The sequence below is a fragment of the Sinohyriopsis cumingii genome, chromosome 8, assembly GCF_028554795.1.
Source record: "Sinohyriopsis cumingii isolate HCF-2022 chromosome 8, ASM2855479v2, whole genome shotgun sequence".
Lineage (NCBI taxonomy): Eukaryota > Metazoa > Mollusca > Bivalvia > Unionida > Unionidae > Sinohyriopsis > Sinohyriopsis cumingii.
The window spans coordinates 50,592,650-50,609,107 of NC_142968.1; the positions used below are offsets into that span (position 1 = coordinate 50,592,650).

Consider the following 16,458-nt stretch of genomic DNA (forward strand, 5'->3'; position numbering starts at 1 on the left):
GTAGAATACCCGTGCATATCATGTTAGTCATGATAACTGACACAGGTAATCTGTGGCTAGGTACATGTTACTACAGTCACTTACCTGGAAAAACACATTCACCCTATATAACATTGTACGCATGTACAACGAGAAATAGTCTAATTGTTTTTAAGAAAAAACCAAGTTATTTCTTTGCCTAATTCTGTGACACTCCCTTCTTCTACTACGGCTATCAAATCTAAAGGAACTGTATGTGTGGAATACCTAATAATGCCAGATTAAAGACATGGAGGTAATAAGGAAATTATTTATGGCACAGTGAATCACATTTGACAAGACCGAAAAAAATGACACTGGTTCTTAAGGTCTCACTGGAAGTGTGTCTGGTGAATTCTCATCCGACAATGACCTATAGCGCTTGTACTGAAATCTACTTTGGGCTAAAAATAGATGATGTCACTGTGCCCGACTGCCGCCATATTGTTTTCAAAGTACCAGAAGGCGCCTAATAACATGTAGTAATTCATGACATATATTCAGGTGAGTAGTGGGAAACTGTTAAGCACTGACGCAATATAGTCCTACAATGTTAAGACATAGCACATGTTGGTTTTGTTATAGTGCTATGTCTTACTATCCAAATAACGGCCTTGTGTACACTGTTCCGATGTCGTTGACATGGGAACTAGAAGTCAAAGTTTCAGGAACATCTCAAACATTTGGCAGCACATATCGACACTCTTCCACTAATTTATGAGTAATTAATATACTTACTGTGCTGTCTTTATCCTGGCGGAATGAAAATATGATCCTAGCAAATGGATGCATTTTCATGTTCCATTGACATACATCTGAATTTGTTGCAATGCAACGGTAGTCGAGGTATGCCAAAGTATGTTTAAGTAGGTTCATGTGATGGATACATTTCTTGAATGAAACGAAACGTTGATTTACAGTTCCAATAGGCATATTATATTTTTATTCATTTCATTAAAGAGTAATATTTCAACTTTACCCGATTTTTGCATTCTTGGCTTTCATTGCTTTCCAGTCAACTGAAATGCAGGCTAGCGAAAATTTAAAACAGGTCCATTTCTTTTGTGAGAATTTGAATTTATTAGAGAAAAGACATTAGAGTAAGTAAAATCTGACTAAAACATTATGACTTTACTTTGTAGAAAAGATCTGTTATTTTATATGCCAGTTGTGAGATATTCCTGAAGATCTGACTTTTGTTACGATGTTAGTCGACATCAAAACAAACTACACAGCGCTGTTAGTTAGGCAGTAAGACACTGACACCCAAAACAAATATCAGCATCAATGTCTTACATGTAGGACTATGATGCAATACAGCATTTGAAGGAAACATTGTGATCTGGGAAAACATTCACAGGTTATCACCAACTTCAGCAAGGTATCAACAACCAATAACAGACTTTATTGTCTATAAAACTGATACTAGCATAATTCAGGACTATTCTATAAAGACAAATATTGTCAACAGAACAGATGCACAATTCACAATGCTAGTACTGTTCTATTAAGACAAATTATGTCTAGAAAGCAGATCAACAATTCATGGAACCAGGAAGACAAATGTTGTCCATCAAAACAGATATGCAATTCAATAACCTGAAACTACTTATTGAAGACAAATTTTGTCTAAACATCTATACATTTCATTAAGCAAGGACTGTTATATGAAGACAAATTTTGTCAACAGAACAGATACACAATTCAATAAGCCATATTGTTTTATGAAGACATTTTTGTCCATCAAAACAGATTTACAACTTAATAAATCAGGCCTGTTTTATAAAAAAAAACAAATTTTGTTTAAACAGAACTGTATTTTTTTCTATTCTGCTACCTAATATAGTTATGTTGGCACCCCATAACTCCATTCCAGCAGACGCTGGTGAAGAGTTGGAGGTGTCACCCTGTTTTTCATTTCTAAAGGTCATGGTTTGTGATTTATGTATCCCCATTCCTCCCAGTTCTTGATTTCATATGTGATTTTGTTTTGTTTGTATTCATTTGTTTTTTAAATGTTTAATTTTAATTATTATTTTTTATTTCTTTTTTTCTTCTTCTTCCTGTCAGAGTTGATCTTTGTTTCATTTTGCCATATATCTCGAGTTGTTCCTGCATGTGGGTTCTGAGTTGTACTCCTTTTCCACTCAGTACGCAGGTCAGTTTCCATTCTCAGGTCAATACTTACAAACACTAGTGCTTGTGGTTGTTTTCTTGCCTTGAACCCGACATGCATGAAACTTAGGATCGTACTCGTTTTCCCTTTGTGAAAGTTCAGGGTGGAAGTTTCCACTCCCATCCCCAGTTTGTTATTGTTATTATTTTGGAGTGACTTGCCAAAGTCATAAAATCTGGTGTGGTGCTGTTTGTGTGTTGTGTTGTTACTGCATTTTTTTAATTTTTTTTTGTATAGACTGGCACTATCTAGATCATATCTTAAGAGTTCTGGTTAACTATCTAATTTTCAGTAGTGTTACAGTAGACTTGGTATTAGTCCCTGGGGAGTAGTTCTATCTGTACCTGGATAATTGTGTGATTGCTTTTCAGGCTGGGGTGTAATTGATCACTGGTAGTTAGTGTTCCAATTCCTGGCATCGTAAGCTAGAACTGAGATTTTAATGGGATAGTTTGGATACATGTGCGTCATATAATATGTCGTTTAGGAGGTTATTCATATTTAGTTGTAATTTCTGCTTGTTTTCTTTTTTTAATATATATATATATATATATATTTAGTGTGTGTGTGTGTGCAGTACGCAGTTTACTTTGTTGTTCTGCATACATAGCTGCCAACCTTCCAGGCTCAAAATTAGTGAAAATAGGGAAAAAAAAGTCGTGAATTTGGACAAGAATTCGTGATAAATACCATGACAATAACTCCATCCACTCTGACTAATCCGACCGTCAATACTACACTATATCAAGTTCGCAAAATAAAAATAAAACACTACATATATGCAGAAATATTTATTTATCAAGACATGATACTGTGGCAGACTTGAACTTCCTCAACTGCTTGATCGTAAATTTGTTTTCTAAACAGTTCCGACTTCTTGCCTGCTGGTTGATCTTGTGGACTAAACTTGCTGACAAATTTTCTGCAGCTAAGGAGGCCTAAAGTCTGTCTTATTTTTCCTCACTAAAGAAAATACTCTTTCGCTGTCACTGTTGCTGTGAGAAATGCACAGGAGCTGCAGCATTTTTGGTTCTTCCACAGGAAAATTTGGAAGCGGTTTTCGAGTCCGGGAACATATGTCAGAACAAATGTTTAGCATGGCATGGTCTACAGCTGATAAAAGTCGATTGTGTTTGACACAAGAAAACTCACAAATAATGCTTAAGCGTTGGAAGCCTGCGGGTCTTCCGCCAATGGTTTAAAATATTCCAGAGCTGAAATCTGCGAATTCTTAATTTTCCCAACTTCTACGTGTTTTTTGCAACCGACATTCTTCCTCACATCGTCTCTGCGATGGCACACTTGAGTGCAAAAAGCATGAATGAATATCAATGTTTAATGGCAGAATGCACGGCCAATTTTTGATATATTCCAAATTAAACTTCACTTTTTGAATAATACATTTCTTTTTCCTTGGTGGTGAAGACATTTTCAAAATCTTACATGCGATTTCCGGTTAGGCCCCAGTTTCTCTCAAATGCATTTGTAAAACTACTCTTATACATATAGATTATAATAGGCTAAAATGCCTGCGACGGGGCCAACTGTACTAATCGGCTGTAGATCTACTAATATCGTGACCAGCGGTACCGGACCGTTTCGGCAACTGCGGATATCACGACTAGCGCTTAACAGGAAATCGGTTATTTTATTAAAGATTTAAAATAATTGAGGATCGGAAAATTCGTGAATTTTTGTCTTACGGCGTGAATCCGTGAATCGCTGAAAAAGTCGTGAAATTCACACCAAATTCGTGAGGGTTGGCAGCTATGTGCATACTTATCTGCTTATTGTTCAGACCAGCAAGTTGTTCTCCACCTTCTTCTTTTTTTTTGTTTTGACTGGCGTCCGCCGCCAGTCAAACAAAAAAAAGAAGGTGGAGAACAACTTTGGGGGCTCTTTCTAGTAACCCGTTCTAACCTGTACCAATGTAACACAAGGGAAGACACCGGTCCACACCCCTCGGTAGTTCCAAAACTGCTAATTCATCCTAATTTCTGTAGTCTGGTTACCTGCTTAGCATACTCTCTGCGTTGCAACGCTGGAGGTATACTAATCAGAGAATCAGACTATAATTGCCGCGGCTGTTTTTTTTTTTTTATTCGAATAAACTTGGATCTCACCAGCTATTTTGACAATGCATAGATCCGAAATGACTAGTTAAGCTCCGCCCCCTTAGAGACTGTTACTACGAACCCCAAGCTTTCCATTAAAATGGCTGAATCATCACAGAATACAGGCACCATGTCAGATTCTCTCTCGCGTATTCCCGATAATATTTCACTTAAATAACTTCCTAATCGAAAGAAACTTTCCAGTAAAGTGTTGCAGAAGGGTTTGAACTACTTTACGCAAGGATATATACACGAGATCAAAGTTATGGAATTTGAAAATAAGATTCGCGTAGAAGCGAGATGCTGGGCATCTACGAGGAAGAACCAGCCTCCGCACCGTCTGCACATCGAAATTATTGAGGAAAAGTGTGAAGATGCATATTGTTCATGTAAAGCGGGATAAGATTTGATGTTTTGTATTATTTTTATGAACTATTTTTAATGTCTGACCTTTTAATACCCTGAAGTAATGGCAACTGTTATAGTATAAGTCATACAGGTCATGTAGGTGTTCGGTACCGACTATTTAAGTAATGTGTGTTATTGTTTACAATTTGATTGCACATACTTTAAAATGGCAAGTATTCACTTTATTTGGATCCTCATTCAACCGTATTCCTTTAGAATGTCATTGTATACACACTGTTCGAGAAGTACATACCGCAAAAACAAATGTTAAATTATGTAAATGGATATATTTGGATAAGGTCAACATAAATGTGTTAGCGTGCTGTAATCTCACAATGAAAGCTGCAGCTGTTGAAAATAAAAATCGTAGTATCATGTTAGCTGTTGAATTCACCAAAGGTCCTTTTCTCTTGACCCAGTTTATGACCTGGCCACCTTTGTAAATGTCCACAGTGATCAATAATTTTAGTCAGGGGTCATCCATATGACGCCACGTAATTTGGGCGGATGTTTTGTACCTCCGCCCCGTGATAATAACTCAGCCCCGTCGTTAGATGTCACAAAGCTTTGACACTTCCAACCAATAAAAATTGTCAAAATTAAAATTGGTTTGAAATCCTGTTACATTAGAAAAACAACACAACACTGCATTCTAAATTATTTATCTTGTAGATGGCGCTGGTGTTGGTTTTGTGACATCACATTTTTTAAATACCCCAACTTGCATCATAATACTTGTTTGATTCCACTCGGTGTACAACGTCATGTATGGATGGACTCTGGAAACTTTTCGATGATATTTATGGTGCAATGCCTTCATTGAATAGACTTTGCATAAACTATATTACTATTCATTTTTAGAAAAATTAATATTTATTTTTGTAACTTTGACACATGTTGCTTGGAAACCTAATCAATAATATATAAACACTTCCTCTGGCATTTCACTGAGTGGTGTAAGCAGTATGCTTCAGAGACATGCACCAATAACATTTATTTTACTAATTAATGTGTATGATATCTGAAAAAATATATATGTATTGTTGCAGGGTCAGTGGGCATTGCTCCCATGTAGTTTGGTTAATTTAGTCCCTACAGAGTTTCAAACTACTTAACTCTCCACTGTTCCTGACCAGTTGAGCAGCACAAGCTTACCTCAGCAATGGCATGTGCCAATGGAATCAAAAATAAAACCAGTACCACTTAACCATGTTGTGGTTGCTAGACCGACAGAGAGTAGGAAAAGGAAGCCAGTGGTTTGCCAGACAGATATAAACAAAAAATTATGAATTTAAAATACAAATAATTTACCAACAGAAATACTTGTTTAAAATCTGGTTGTTGATGGAACATAGAGTTAACTATTTATTACCTCCAGATTAAAATAAACACAACAAAAAATATAGCTTTAATACTATTTTTATTCATTATGCTGATACAACATGCTTGAACTGATACATAATAGAAACTTATTCATGTAAATCTACAATATAATGTCATCAAATTGAACAATTAATAAGGTGTTCATTGAAAATATGTGCAAAAATTATAGATGCCTAAATTAGGCACTGACATGAAGTAAACACAGAAACAACATTGTTTAACACGATTATTTCATTACATTTCTTTCACATTTAGGAAGAAAAGGACATGTCTGATCTCTCTAGTCTGAAGGGAACACCCCTAGAGTTCAGAATTGCATCAAACATTCCTAAAGTATCAACACCTCTAGGAGACATGCAGATCGGGTCAATATTATCATATCAGGTACTATCCAATCATAGTATATTCGGTATTCATCCTTAACAAAAACATCTTGAAAAAGTGTTAGAAGACAACAAACTGTCCATATTTTGTTGGCCTTTTGACACAAAGATGTAGGAATACAATGTGATAAAAGTTTGTATGTTTTAACTTTACATATGAGACATTCTATGTACCTTATGTTTGGCAATTTTGTTAGTCAAAAGTGTCTCAGAAGCTGTCATTTGCCTACTTGCTGATGCAAATGGTGGAATGTTTATTTTCAAACCAAGTTTATTTATTTCTTTTGCAATGTTAAAACCTTTGCCATTATGGCATCTCCTTCTTTTATATAACCAATTGATTTTAGTGTTTTAAGCATATCATAAAAACCAGATTGTTCTGTGATAGATTTATCTGAAATTGATCCTGTAAATAATTCTGAAACAAACATTACACAACCATTAGGATCACAACCTATCAAACCCTATAGATTTGTTGCAGATTTATAATCACTATATAACTGGCTCTGTAGGCAAAGTGCAAAAAGTGCAAAAAGTATTTCTTTTCTTCATTTCAGACAAAGTACCTGCGAGAATCTGAGTTTCAATTTCAGTTCTATCTATAATAATAATGGTGGTGGGAAAATCTTTCCTATATTCAGATGGCATGTTTTTTATTATAGTATCTCTATGTGGCCAAATTGAAAGCTGGCGAAATTTTAAATACATAAGATCGAACCATGTGTTAAACACAACACTAGCTGACTGTGCTGAGAGTCCAAATCTTTTAAACCAAAACCATGCCTAAGCCAACATATTGTTAAACACAGTCTTTGTATCCCTTCGTCCTGGTCCATATTTGACTGGACACTCTATAGGGGCTAGAAAGGCTAATAAAGCTAAAAATCTTATGTATGCAGTTCCTGTATAGTATTTAAACAAATTTTTCAGTGTGTTTTCCTTATACTTCGCAACTACTACACTCAGTATTTGTTTCTTGGCAATTATTTTCTTCAGATGTTGAATTTCTTTATCTTTTGATGACACTTTAAGTTGAAGCTCTTGTATCTTTCTTGAACTATTTGACAATTTGAGCCTTAGATCCTGATTCTCAGCTGCAACTGCTAACATATCCATTGCTGATATCCCTGAAAAAATAAGAAAAGTATTTCTTTTCTTCATTTCAGAAAAAGTACCTGAGAGAAACTACACAAATAACTCAGGAGTGTGGTAATACATCTGTGACAAGGGCTTCTCCAGTCTGTTTACCAAATGAGTTAAACCACTCCATGAGAACACGAAGTGCATAAATCCATGTGACACTGAGTACAGACAAGATCCCGTACGAAATAATTAGGCAGATTCCACCTGGAACTTAAGCAGACTCCAGGCGGAATCTGCCTAAAATGTTAAAAATCTGGTTACTACAAAGGCGGACATGGAAAATTTGAAAAGTCAAAGATGAATCCATCTAAGAGTCCGTCTAACTCTAAGATGGACTTTTGTCAAATTCCTGCTATAAATACATCTTTAGGCGTAATTTTGGACTTGGTTGATTTTCCACCCACCATCTAGGTGCAATTAGGAACTTAGTCACTGGCATCTATTATATGAAAGGAGGAATCAGGACTTAGTTTATTTTCTAACCAACATCTAGGCGGAATGAAGAAGTTAGTCATTTACATCAGCTAAAGAAGGCGTAATTAGGACTTGGCTTTTGTGTGTCTGTAAAGTTAAATGACTGAAAATGTAGTGATATTTTGTGATTGTAATATCACTGACAGTTCAATAAAAATATCAATGAGATATAATAAAATTTATTGTTTCTGGTACAATTTGAATGATTTTCAGCAGCATTTAAAATTATTTCCTGTTTCTGATAGCTGTAAATTTTTATTGTTTATTTTTGACACAATTTTTTTTAATAACTTCTTTCCACAGCTTTCCTTGTTAAATTTCTTTTTCAAATTTGTTGTTGTTGTTGTTGTATTTTTATTTAACTTCAATTGGATTTAACTGCCCTCGAACAAGTTTTCATCCTGTTTTCCGTTTTAAAACATAATTTCGCTTTTCTTCTGACCTGAATTTCCTCGATATGGACCCATTTTTTATTATCGTCTCCTAAACTCTTTTTTAAATAATGCTCTATCCGGTCCCATTCCACAACGAGCTTTCAAATAAGTATTTGTTCCGTTTATTGTTTAACAGAGGATCGTTGTAAAAAGCTTTCTGATTGGTCAATATTTTGTAATTGCCCAATGAATCGTCGCGTAACAGAAATTGAATGGAAAGAGCATGTTTACTAAGCATGGTGATTCGAATTTTCGAGCGGGAATAACCGTTAGAAAAATGTGCGGCAATGAGAATACCCTAAACGCAAATTTGATGGGAACATAACTGGTCAATCTGTATGAAAACTGAACGCTAGGACAAGCATTTTGCTTTTTGTGCCATAAAGAGCTTTACAGTAGTGGCTAACGTGCTACTACAAGGAATTGAATCGGGACGATTTCGAAGTAATATACAACTCCAAACTGATTAACTTCAGAATTTAAGGAGGGACAACGTGTAGATCACTGGTGGGAATTGTTGCCAGATATCCATGTCTATCAAAGATAGTCATATCTATGCGGAGTTTTCTTGGCCGAAAAGTAGAATCTACTTTCAATCTTGTGAGGCATTACTGTGTATATTATCAAAATATTCTTGGTGTGTTGGAATTCAGTGTAAAATAAGAGTTATTATATCATGATAAACGTTTTTCGCGGCTGCTTTTGGAACAAGGACTAATTCGAGAGACCACAACAGCATCATAGTTTGTGGAATCAAAATTCCAGTCTACAGTACAAGTGACATAAGACAGGCTCCTAGCTTTTCTTCTTCTCATAATCAATGTCTCAAATGGATGCTTTTCTGTAATTTTGCATTATTTTCACAGCTGAATTTTTCAATGCAGATTAATATTTAATATTTTATATATGTTTATGTGTTCACAGATGCCTTTGCATATGTTCCAGATTTGATACTTTGATTTTTAAAACCACTTAATTATTTAGTGTCAGATACTTCATATCATGTTGTATATACTGTATATGTTGTACATCACAGATAGAAGGCCTCAAGGTAGATTAGTTATGTAATTAATTGAATTACCTTCTCTAAATAAAGTCATTATTATTATTATTGTTTTTATTAGTATTAACTCCCATTTCTCTTGCCTTGGATGTCATATAATTACAACATCAGTATAATTGTTTTCATGCACACTTAAATATCACCTTGGTTAATAAAGCCCTGTTTAATTCATATCCATTATTTCTTTGAAATGTCTGAAACACTAACAAAAACTTCAGTAAAATACTATATAATGATCAAAATTTTAGTGAAATCTTAGAAAAGTTGTAGTCATTTTTTTGTGAAACCTCACAAATATTGCAAAGAAATTTTGAGTGAGACCTCAACATAATTTCAATGGAAGTTTTGGTCAAAATATGTGTGAAATCTCGCCAAACTTTAAAGTGAAATGAATATTACTAAGTGATGCCATGTTGGATTAAATTTTGTATGCAAGAAAGAAAATGACATTGCCCCTTAGGACAAGTAAATCCTAAATCTTATTTGATAATGTCTGTCAAAATAAAATTTATGATCCATTTTAAATATTACCGTGAATATTTATCACTGATTCCGAATAATATCTAAAAAAAATCATTAGGCAGTTTAATACATAATAGAAATCTGAAGTATATTTTTTATGGTTTAGGCAGAAAATGCTTTAAAAAAACCCATATGAAATCTGCCTTGACATTTTCATTATTGGACGGGGTTTCTGCAGGTATTTCCATGTAATTAGGCAGAAATAAAGATTCCGCCTAGTAACAGTAATTTCAAGCAATATTCCACCCTGAATCTGCCTAAAAGTGATAATAAGGGGAATCTAGGCTAAATAAGCGGAATAAACAGATTCTGCCTGGTAGACGGAATAAACAAATTCCACCTAGTAGGCGGAATAAACCAATTCCGCCTAGTAGGCAGAATAAACAAATTCTGCTTAGTAATAGACAGACTAATTTGCATATTTCGGGCTGTATTCCGCCCTGAACCCACCTAAAATTTATAATAAGTGGAATCTAGGCTTTAAGGGAAATCCGCTTTAAAATTCCACCTGGAATCTGGTTAAAGTCAGGGCGGAAGTTTTCGTACAGGAAATCAGGCCTTATCGGATCACTGGTTTAATGAGAGAAAAGACAGACTTACAGCATCTAATTTTGGAAAAGTAATATCAAGGAAATCTAAACCCAGTAAAAAGTTTATTAACAGTTTATTTTCAAAAAATGATGTGAAAGGCAAAGCTCTTGGATATGGTAAAAGACACTAGAAAACTGTTAAAGAAAAGTATCTTGAATTGTATCCTTCTAGGCATTTCCATGAGTGTGGCTTTGTGGTTAATAATGACTTTTCATTTTTGGGTGCCTCGCCTGATGGGAAACTATGTTACAATAGAGTATGTGGAATTGTGGAAATTAAATGCCCCTTCTCTGCTAGAAACATGACTATTGAAAAGGCATGCAATGATATACCAGATTTATATTTACAGAAGGATGAGCATGTATCATTAAAGAAAACACAGTGACTATTCACAGATTCAAGGCCAACTCATGGTTACAGGTTGTGAATTTTGTGAATTCATTGTGTACACACAGGAGGATATGTATCTGGAAAGAATTAAACCAGACATTCCATTTATGACTTCAGTGTTACAAAAGTTAGCTGAATTTTACAGAGATTATGCAATTCCACATCTGCAATCCTCAGAATAAGTGGCTAAAATACTTACATGGGTATTCAGTCTGTGTAGACACTCCTGCCTCACAATTCATATCTGGACTGTTCAATCTGTAAGAAATAAATACTTATGCACAATGATGCTAGTCAGCAAGTAGTTTTCATATATTGATTGTGAAGTATAAGCAATATAAATGAAACACTTTTCAAGGAGTATCAGTTCATTAACTTGCTAGCTTTGCATATTTACTTTAAGATTAACGTCGGAATTTATTTCCTCCAACAAAGTGCTGAAAAATATGTATATTTACAAAACAATGCATTATATGACAATCATAAAAGCAAAGTAAATTTGACATTTTATATTAATATCAGCAAAGAAACATTTTATATCTATATTTTAATTTAGACGTATGGACAATGTAGTCTGAAATAAAGAAGTTTTATTCTTATTCATGACCTAGTCATAACACAAATGTATGCTCCATTATACATGCACTGACAATAACCCAAGGTATTAACCTGTTGTTAATTCCTTCAATACAAGATAAAAATATCGAAAGGGCTGGTTTGGGATAAATGTATACTTATAATTAAAGCACTAGCATTACAGGGTTACATGGATGCCCGAGTGGTCAAAGACTATCACCTTTACTGGTCACTGCCATCTCATCTACGTCCACATTGGTTTTGATTTTGGGCTCGGCCAACGTGGGTATGTAAAAAAGCTTTTTAGTAGCCTCCTGTGAGTCTCCGGTTCTTCCCAGGGTTTTCTTCCACATGAACCTGCCCGCCATGAATAGCAATAGTTTTACGAAATGTGTATTAAATATTTTTTCTATTTCACTTTACTTTCTAAAATACTACATAAACTTATTTACCATAGTGAAATCTAAACTGTATTACCTTTGAGCAAACGGCCTTGTGTTGGTTTGCTCTGGTGATATTAAGCTGTTCGTGCAGTCGACCACACGCTTTGATCCATCGTTTCACCTTTTCCAAATCATGTTTCGGAGTCAGAAAATGTATAAAACGGCCTCCTTCCAACCTTTCCAGATATCTCTCAACTGCATTGCATTTTCCCCATGCACATCAAAGCACCAATTTGTCAATATATCCCGGTGGGTTTTTGTCTTATAAGTTTGAATTTCTTTTAGACCCGCTTCAGTAAATTTTCCCCTAAAATCAACTCCCCATTTTCCCTTTTTTGGTTCTCCAACAACAACTTCAGGTTGAGGCTGGACCACAGCCATTTTTTTCAGCAGTTTCTTTTAATACCAGAATAAGACTTTCTTGTTTCTCACCTGGTTCCTTTTTAGGTCCCCTGATAGCAGTTAAAACATCTCCAGTAACCATGATAATAGGTTTAAACAACTGTTTCGTTTCTGCTGCGTACTCAACTTGTGCTTCCTGTCACGATTGCACAGTCTTTTTGAACTCCTGTTTTACAGGGATATATTTTTAAGTGCTCTCTAGCTAGTCTAGCTGTGTAAGATTCCGAATGCACCATTATTTGGTATAGTAATTTTTAATTGATAGCAGCAGGGAGGGCGACGACAACAAATTGGTTCATTTTTTGTAATCAAAGCACCATTAATGGATTTTTCAACCAGAAACCATATTTAGACTAACTCAGGAGGACCTCCCAAAGAGGTTTATCTCTCTGAGAGTTCCTCTTGAAACGTAGTTGATGGGTTATTTCTGGTTAAAAATCATTTTTTTGGAGGGTTTATTTTGACATTTGGAACTTTCTAAATTTTGTAGGATTCGCCCTCCCTGCTGCTGTTCATCAAAGAGAGTAGTAATTTGGTCGAATGATTCAGGGGCAATAAAAGAACTTGATGCATCTTATTCAGTTTTGGATATCACCTCTTTAGGAAATACAGATAAAATGTCATTCATGATTTTATGTTAGATTATAGAAACATTAAAAATAAGATGAGTCAGTATAAAACAACACAATTTAAAGGAATTGTTTAAGAATTGTGTTGAGTCTGAGGGGAGAAATCTAGAAGGGCATGGGGGATGGGATAAAGGATTCCTCTGTTCATGTGTAGCTAGCACTTATTAAAACTAAAACACTAGCCTTCATTTATGAGGTTTTGCTGAAGGCTTGGATTGAGGTCGAGTATGGAATGAAAATCTCATTTTGACTGATTAATCCAGAATGTACCAAATTGGTAAATTCTTATTTACTTTGGTGTTCTGTGTTTACATGGGCATATTTGTATATAAAAAACAAGTATTAAATTAAACTATACATACATGCCAAAGTTTATGATGAAATCTTCATGGTATTAAGTTAAATATATATCCTTTTGTTAAGTGAACTTAAATTTAATGTTGTATGTTTAATGACTGACAATAAAACAAGATATGTGAAGAATTTATCATAAAAAAGATGCTTTCAATAATATCTTTACTATATCTATATTTTTTTCACAACAAAAAATGATTACAAAATTAATAATAATTATTGTGTCATTTAAAAATACACTGAATTGATTCTTTGATACCTAGTGAAAACCAAAAATAAAAAACATGTTTCTTGAAATATTCAAATGTTCAAATTTGATTTTATTGAATGGAACGTCATCCTAGTTTTCACACCTATTGTAAAAGAGAGAGGTCGTCACCAACAGGAAAGACTCCAGTGCAGACAGTTAGAGGTATATTATACTATTTACAGTTGGCAACATTCTGTACTCATTCACTTTGCACAAAGTCTGAATGTCTATCCTCAAGGTTTGCGTTCAAAACCTTCTTTAATGAGATGCTTATTTTATGCTGATACTCACTTTGCCTCAGATCTGTTACAAAAGTGAAACATATTCTCTTAAAACTATACATGAATTTTTTTGCTTTTAACTCCTCAGTAAGACAAGTAAGTAAGTATTAATTAAAATCATTTATTTATCATTATTTATGCATTTGTAAGGTACACATGGGAATATAAAAAGTATTTATTATTATAATGAAGTACTGTAATGAAAAATCATATAATCACTCTATATATCTGAATGTATACCATGCTATTATTTTATGCATACATCAAATACAGTGTGACACTTACATTTACTGTATTGCAAGATGACTGTATTGTATTTTATGACAGCATGTTTTTACATTGAGATATAAATGACATATAATCACACATTTCATTGGCTTATAGATTGTAATCAAGTATTATTTTCATTATATACTCTGTGTATTATCTTGGTTGTTATAATAGTTGTTAGCAGGTAATTTTCTTACATTATTATCAATTAACAGCTTTCTAACATTAAGGGTTGAAAATGTAGTCTTTGTTTCCAGAAGACAATAGGTAAATACTTGCATTATTAAGTAGCAATAGGTATTTAACTAACAGTTATTTGTCTTTTCAAATTCTTGATAAATTTAAAGTATCTGTTACTGAGTCTGAGATTTATACGACAAGTACCAACTCCTACTTACAGTTAATTTCAAACATTTTAGCCCATAACTGTTTACTGATTGCAGTTCCCAGACCAAAATAGATCGTACAAGAAATGGACCAAAGAAGAGAAGTTAGTAATGATGGAGTTTGTGGAGGAGCATGGGATACCATCAGCAAATGTCAGCTGATTCTGGGAGTGGTGTGCACTCTACTTTTTCCAACCTACTGGCCTTGTGAAATCAAGTTACATTTAGCAAAATATGTACAGAATATGAATCTCTATGGATCTTAAAACTACCTACCTTTTAACTGTACTGTCACCCACTCTGGACCAATATACTTAAATTGAATGTGTTCCATTAAATAGCTTCATTGAACAATCTTTATTGAATTAATTTGTCTTAAATTTGTGCCCTCATTGTTGCATTGTACTGATTAATTTTACAATGGTACAATTGCCCGGAGTCATATGCTTTGAGAGCAATGGAGATGTTGGTCAGGTTATTAGTCTGGCCAGATTTTGGAATGTAGGTGTAGAAAAACACTTTGATAAAACAATTTATTTACAGCATGTCAGGTAATTATGATACATACTGTGATTTGAAAATATTTTACTAATGGTCTTTGATTAGGAAATATTAGTTTTTATTGTCAGCTTGGTTTGGTTGTAAACTTCACACTTTGTCCAGGTCTTTTCTTTTAAATACCCATGAATTTCTAATTGCTAGAACTGGTGAATAGTCTTAGTTTAGTGTATCATAATGGGTGTGGCTTCATTTTCACGAGTTTGTGTGGCAAAAAGTCTATAATTTATTGCTAGATCATCAAGAATCAAAAGGTTGATTGTTCAAAGAAATTGTTTTTGGCATTACCCCATTTAATATATTTCCTTGTCTTTGAATCATGTCAGGCATTATTAGCCACTTGTCATAGGTCAGGCATTTTTAGCCAGTTGCCATTGGTAGGCATTATTAGCCACTTGCTATAGGTCAGGCATTATTATCCACATGTCATAGGTCAGACATTATTAGCCACTTGCCATAGGTCAGGCATAATTATCCACATGCCATAGGTCAGGCATTATTAGGCACTTGCCATAGGTCAGGCATTATTAGCCTTTTTCAATTCTTGTTGTCACTGATGTTGAAGCAAAAGTACCATAATAAGGATTGACATTTAGAGCTAATTGATTAATATTGTTGAGTAATTAAACTTTATTAGTGCATGCTAAGTCATTAAAGCCAAGGCCACACTATAAAAAAATAATGGAATGTGGTCTTGGGTTCAAGTCTCGCTTGGCCATTGTGGGTGAGGAAGCTTGCCAGTAGCTTCCCATGGGTCGGTGGTTCTTCCCAGGGTTTTCCTGGGTTCTTCCTCCACCAGTTAAACTGAGAAATAGCAATAAGTTCACAGCAACAACAATAAATCAATCACACCTAAGCAAACAAAATGGCCACCTGGAAGTGTTTGTATACTATTTTCATGCAAATTTTGGCTTTGAAACTATATTGATGTGTTTATTTTTAGGGAAAATATTTTAAAGAAAGTCCACTGACCTACTTAGCCTAATATTTTTTATTATTTAATTGTAGCATGTACATTGCCTCATTTGTTCTATAGTGATAGTGTCTTCAACAGGTAAGTTTAGGTCTTATCTTTTTTTCTCCTGCAATACAATTCCCAAATTCTGAAGCTATTAATGTCATACATTTCCCTTTTTTGTCACAATTCAACCATAGTGTCCTTCTGCTCCTGATACAAGTTTAAGGTAATTTGAGAATAATGAATAATTTG

At 34.3% G+C, this 16,458-nt stretch overlaps 1 protein-coding gene across 1 annotated transcript in view; it reads right to left on the bottom strand.

Moving 5' to 3' along the window:
* LOC149793493 (uncharacterized) overlaps positions 1–4,194 on the bottom strand; it is a 70,216-nt gene extending 66,022 nt beyond the window's left edge. The window contains exon 1 of the mRNA XM_089969009.1: positions 4,115–4,194. The gene's annotated coding sequence lies outside the window, so the exon portion shown is untranslated. The remainder of the gene's footprint in view (positions 1–4,114) is intronic.
* Positions 4,195–16,458: the final 12,264 nt, after the last annotated feature.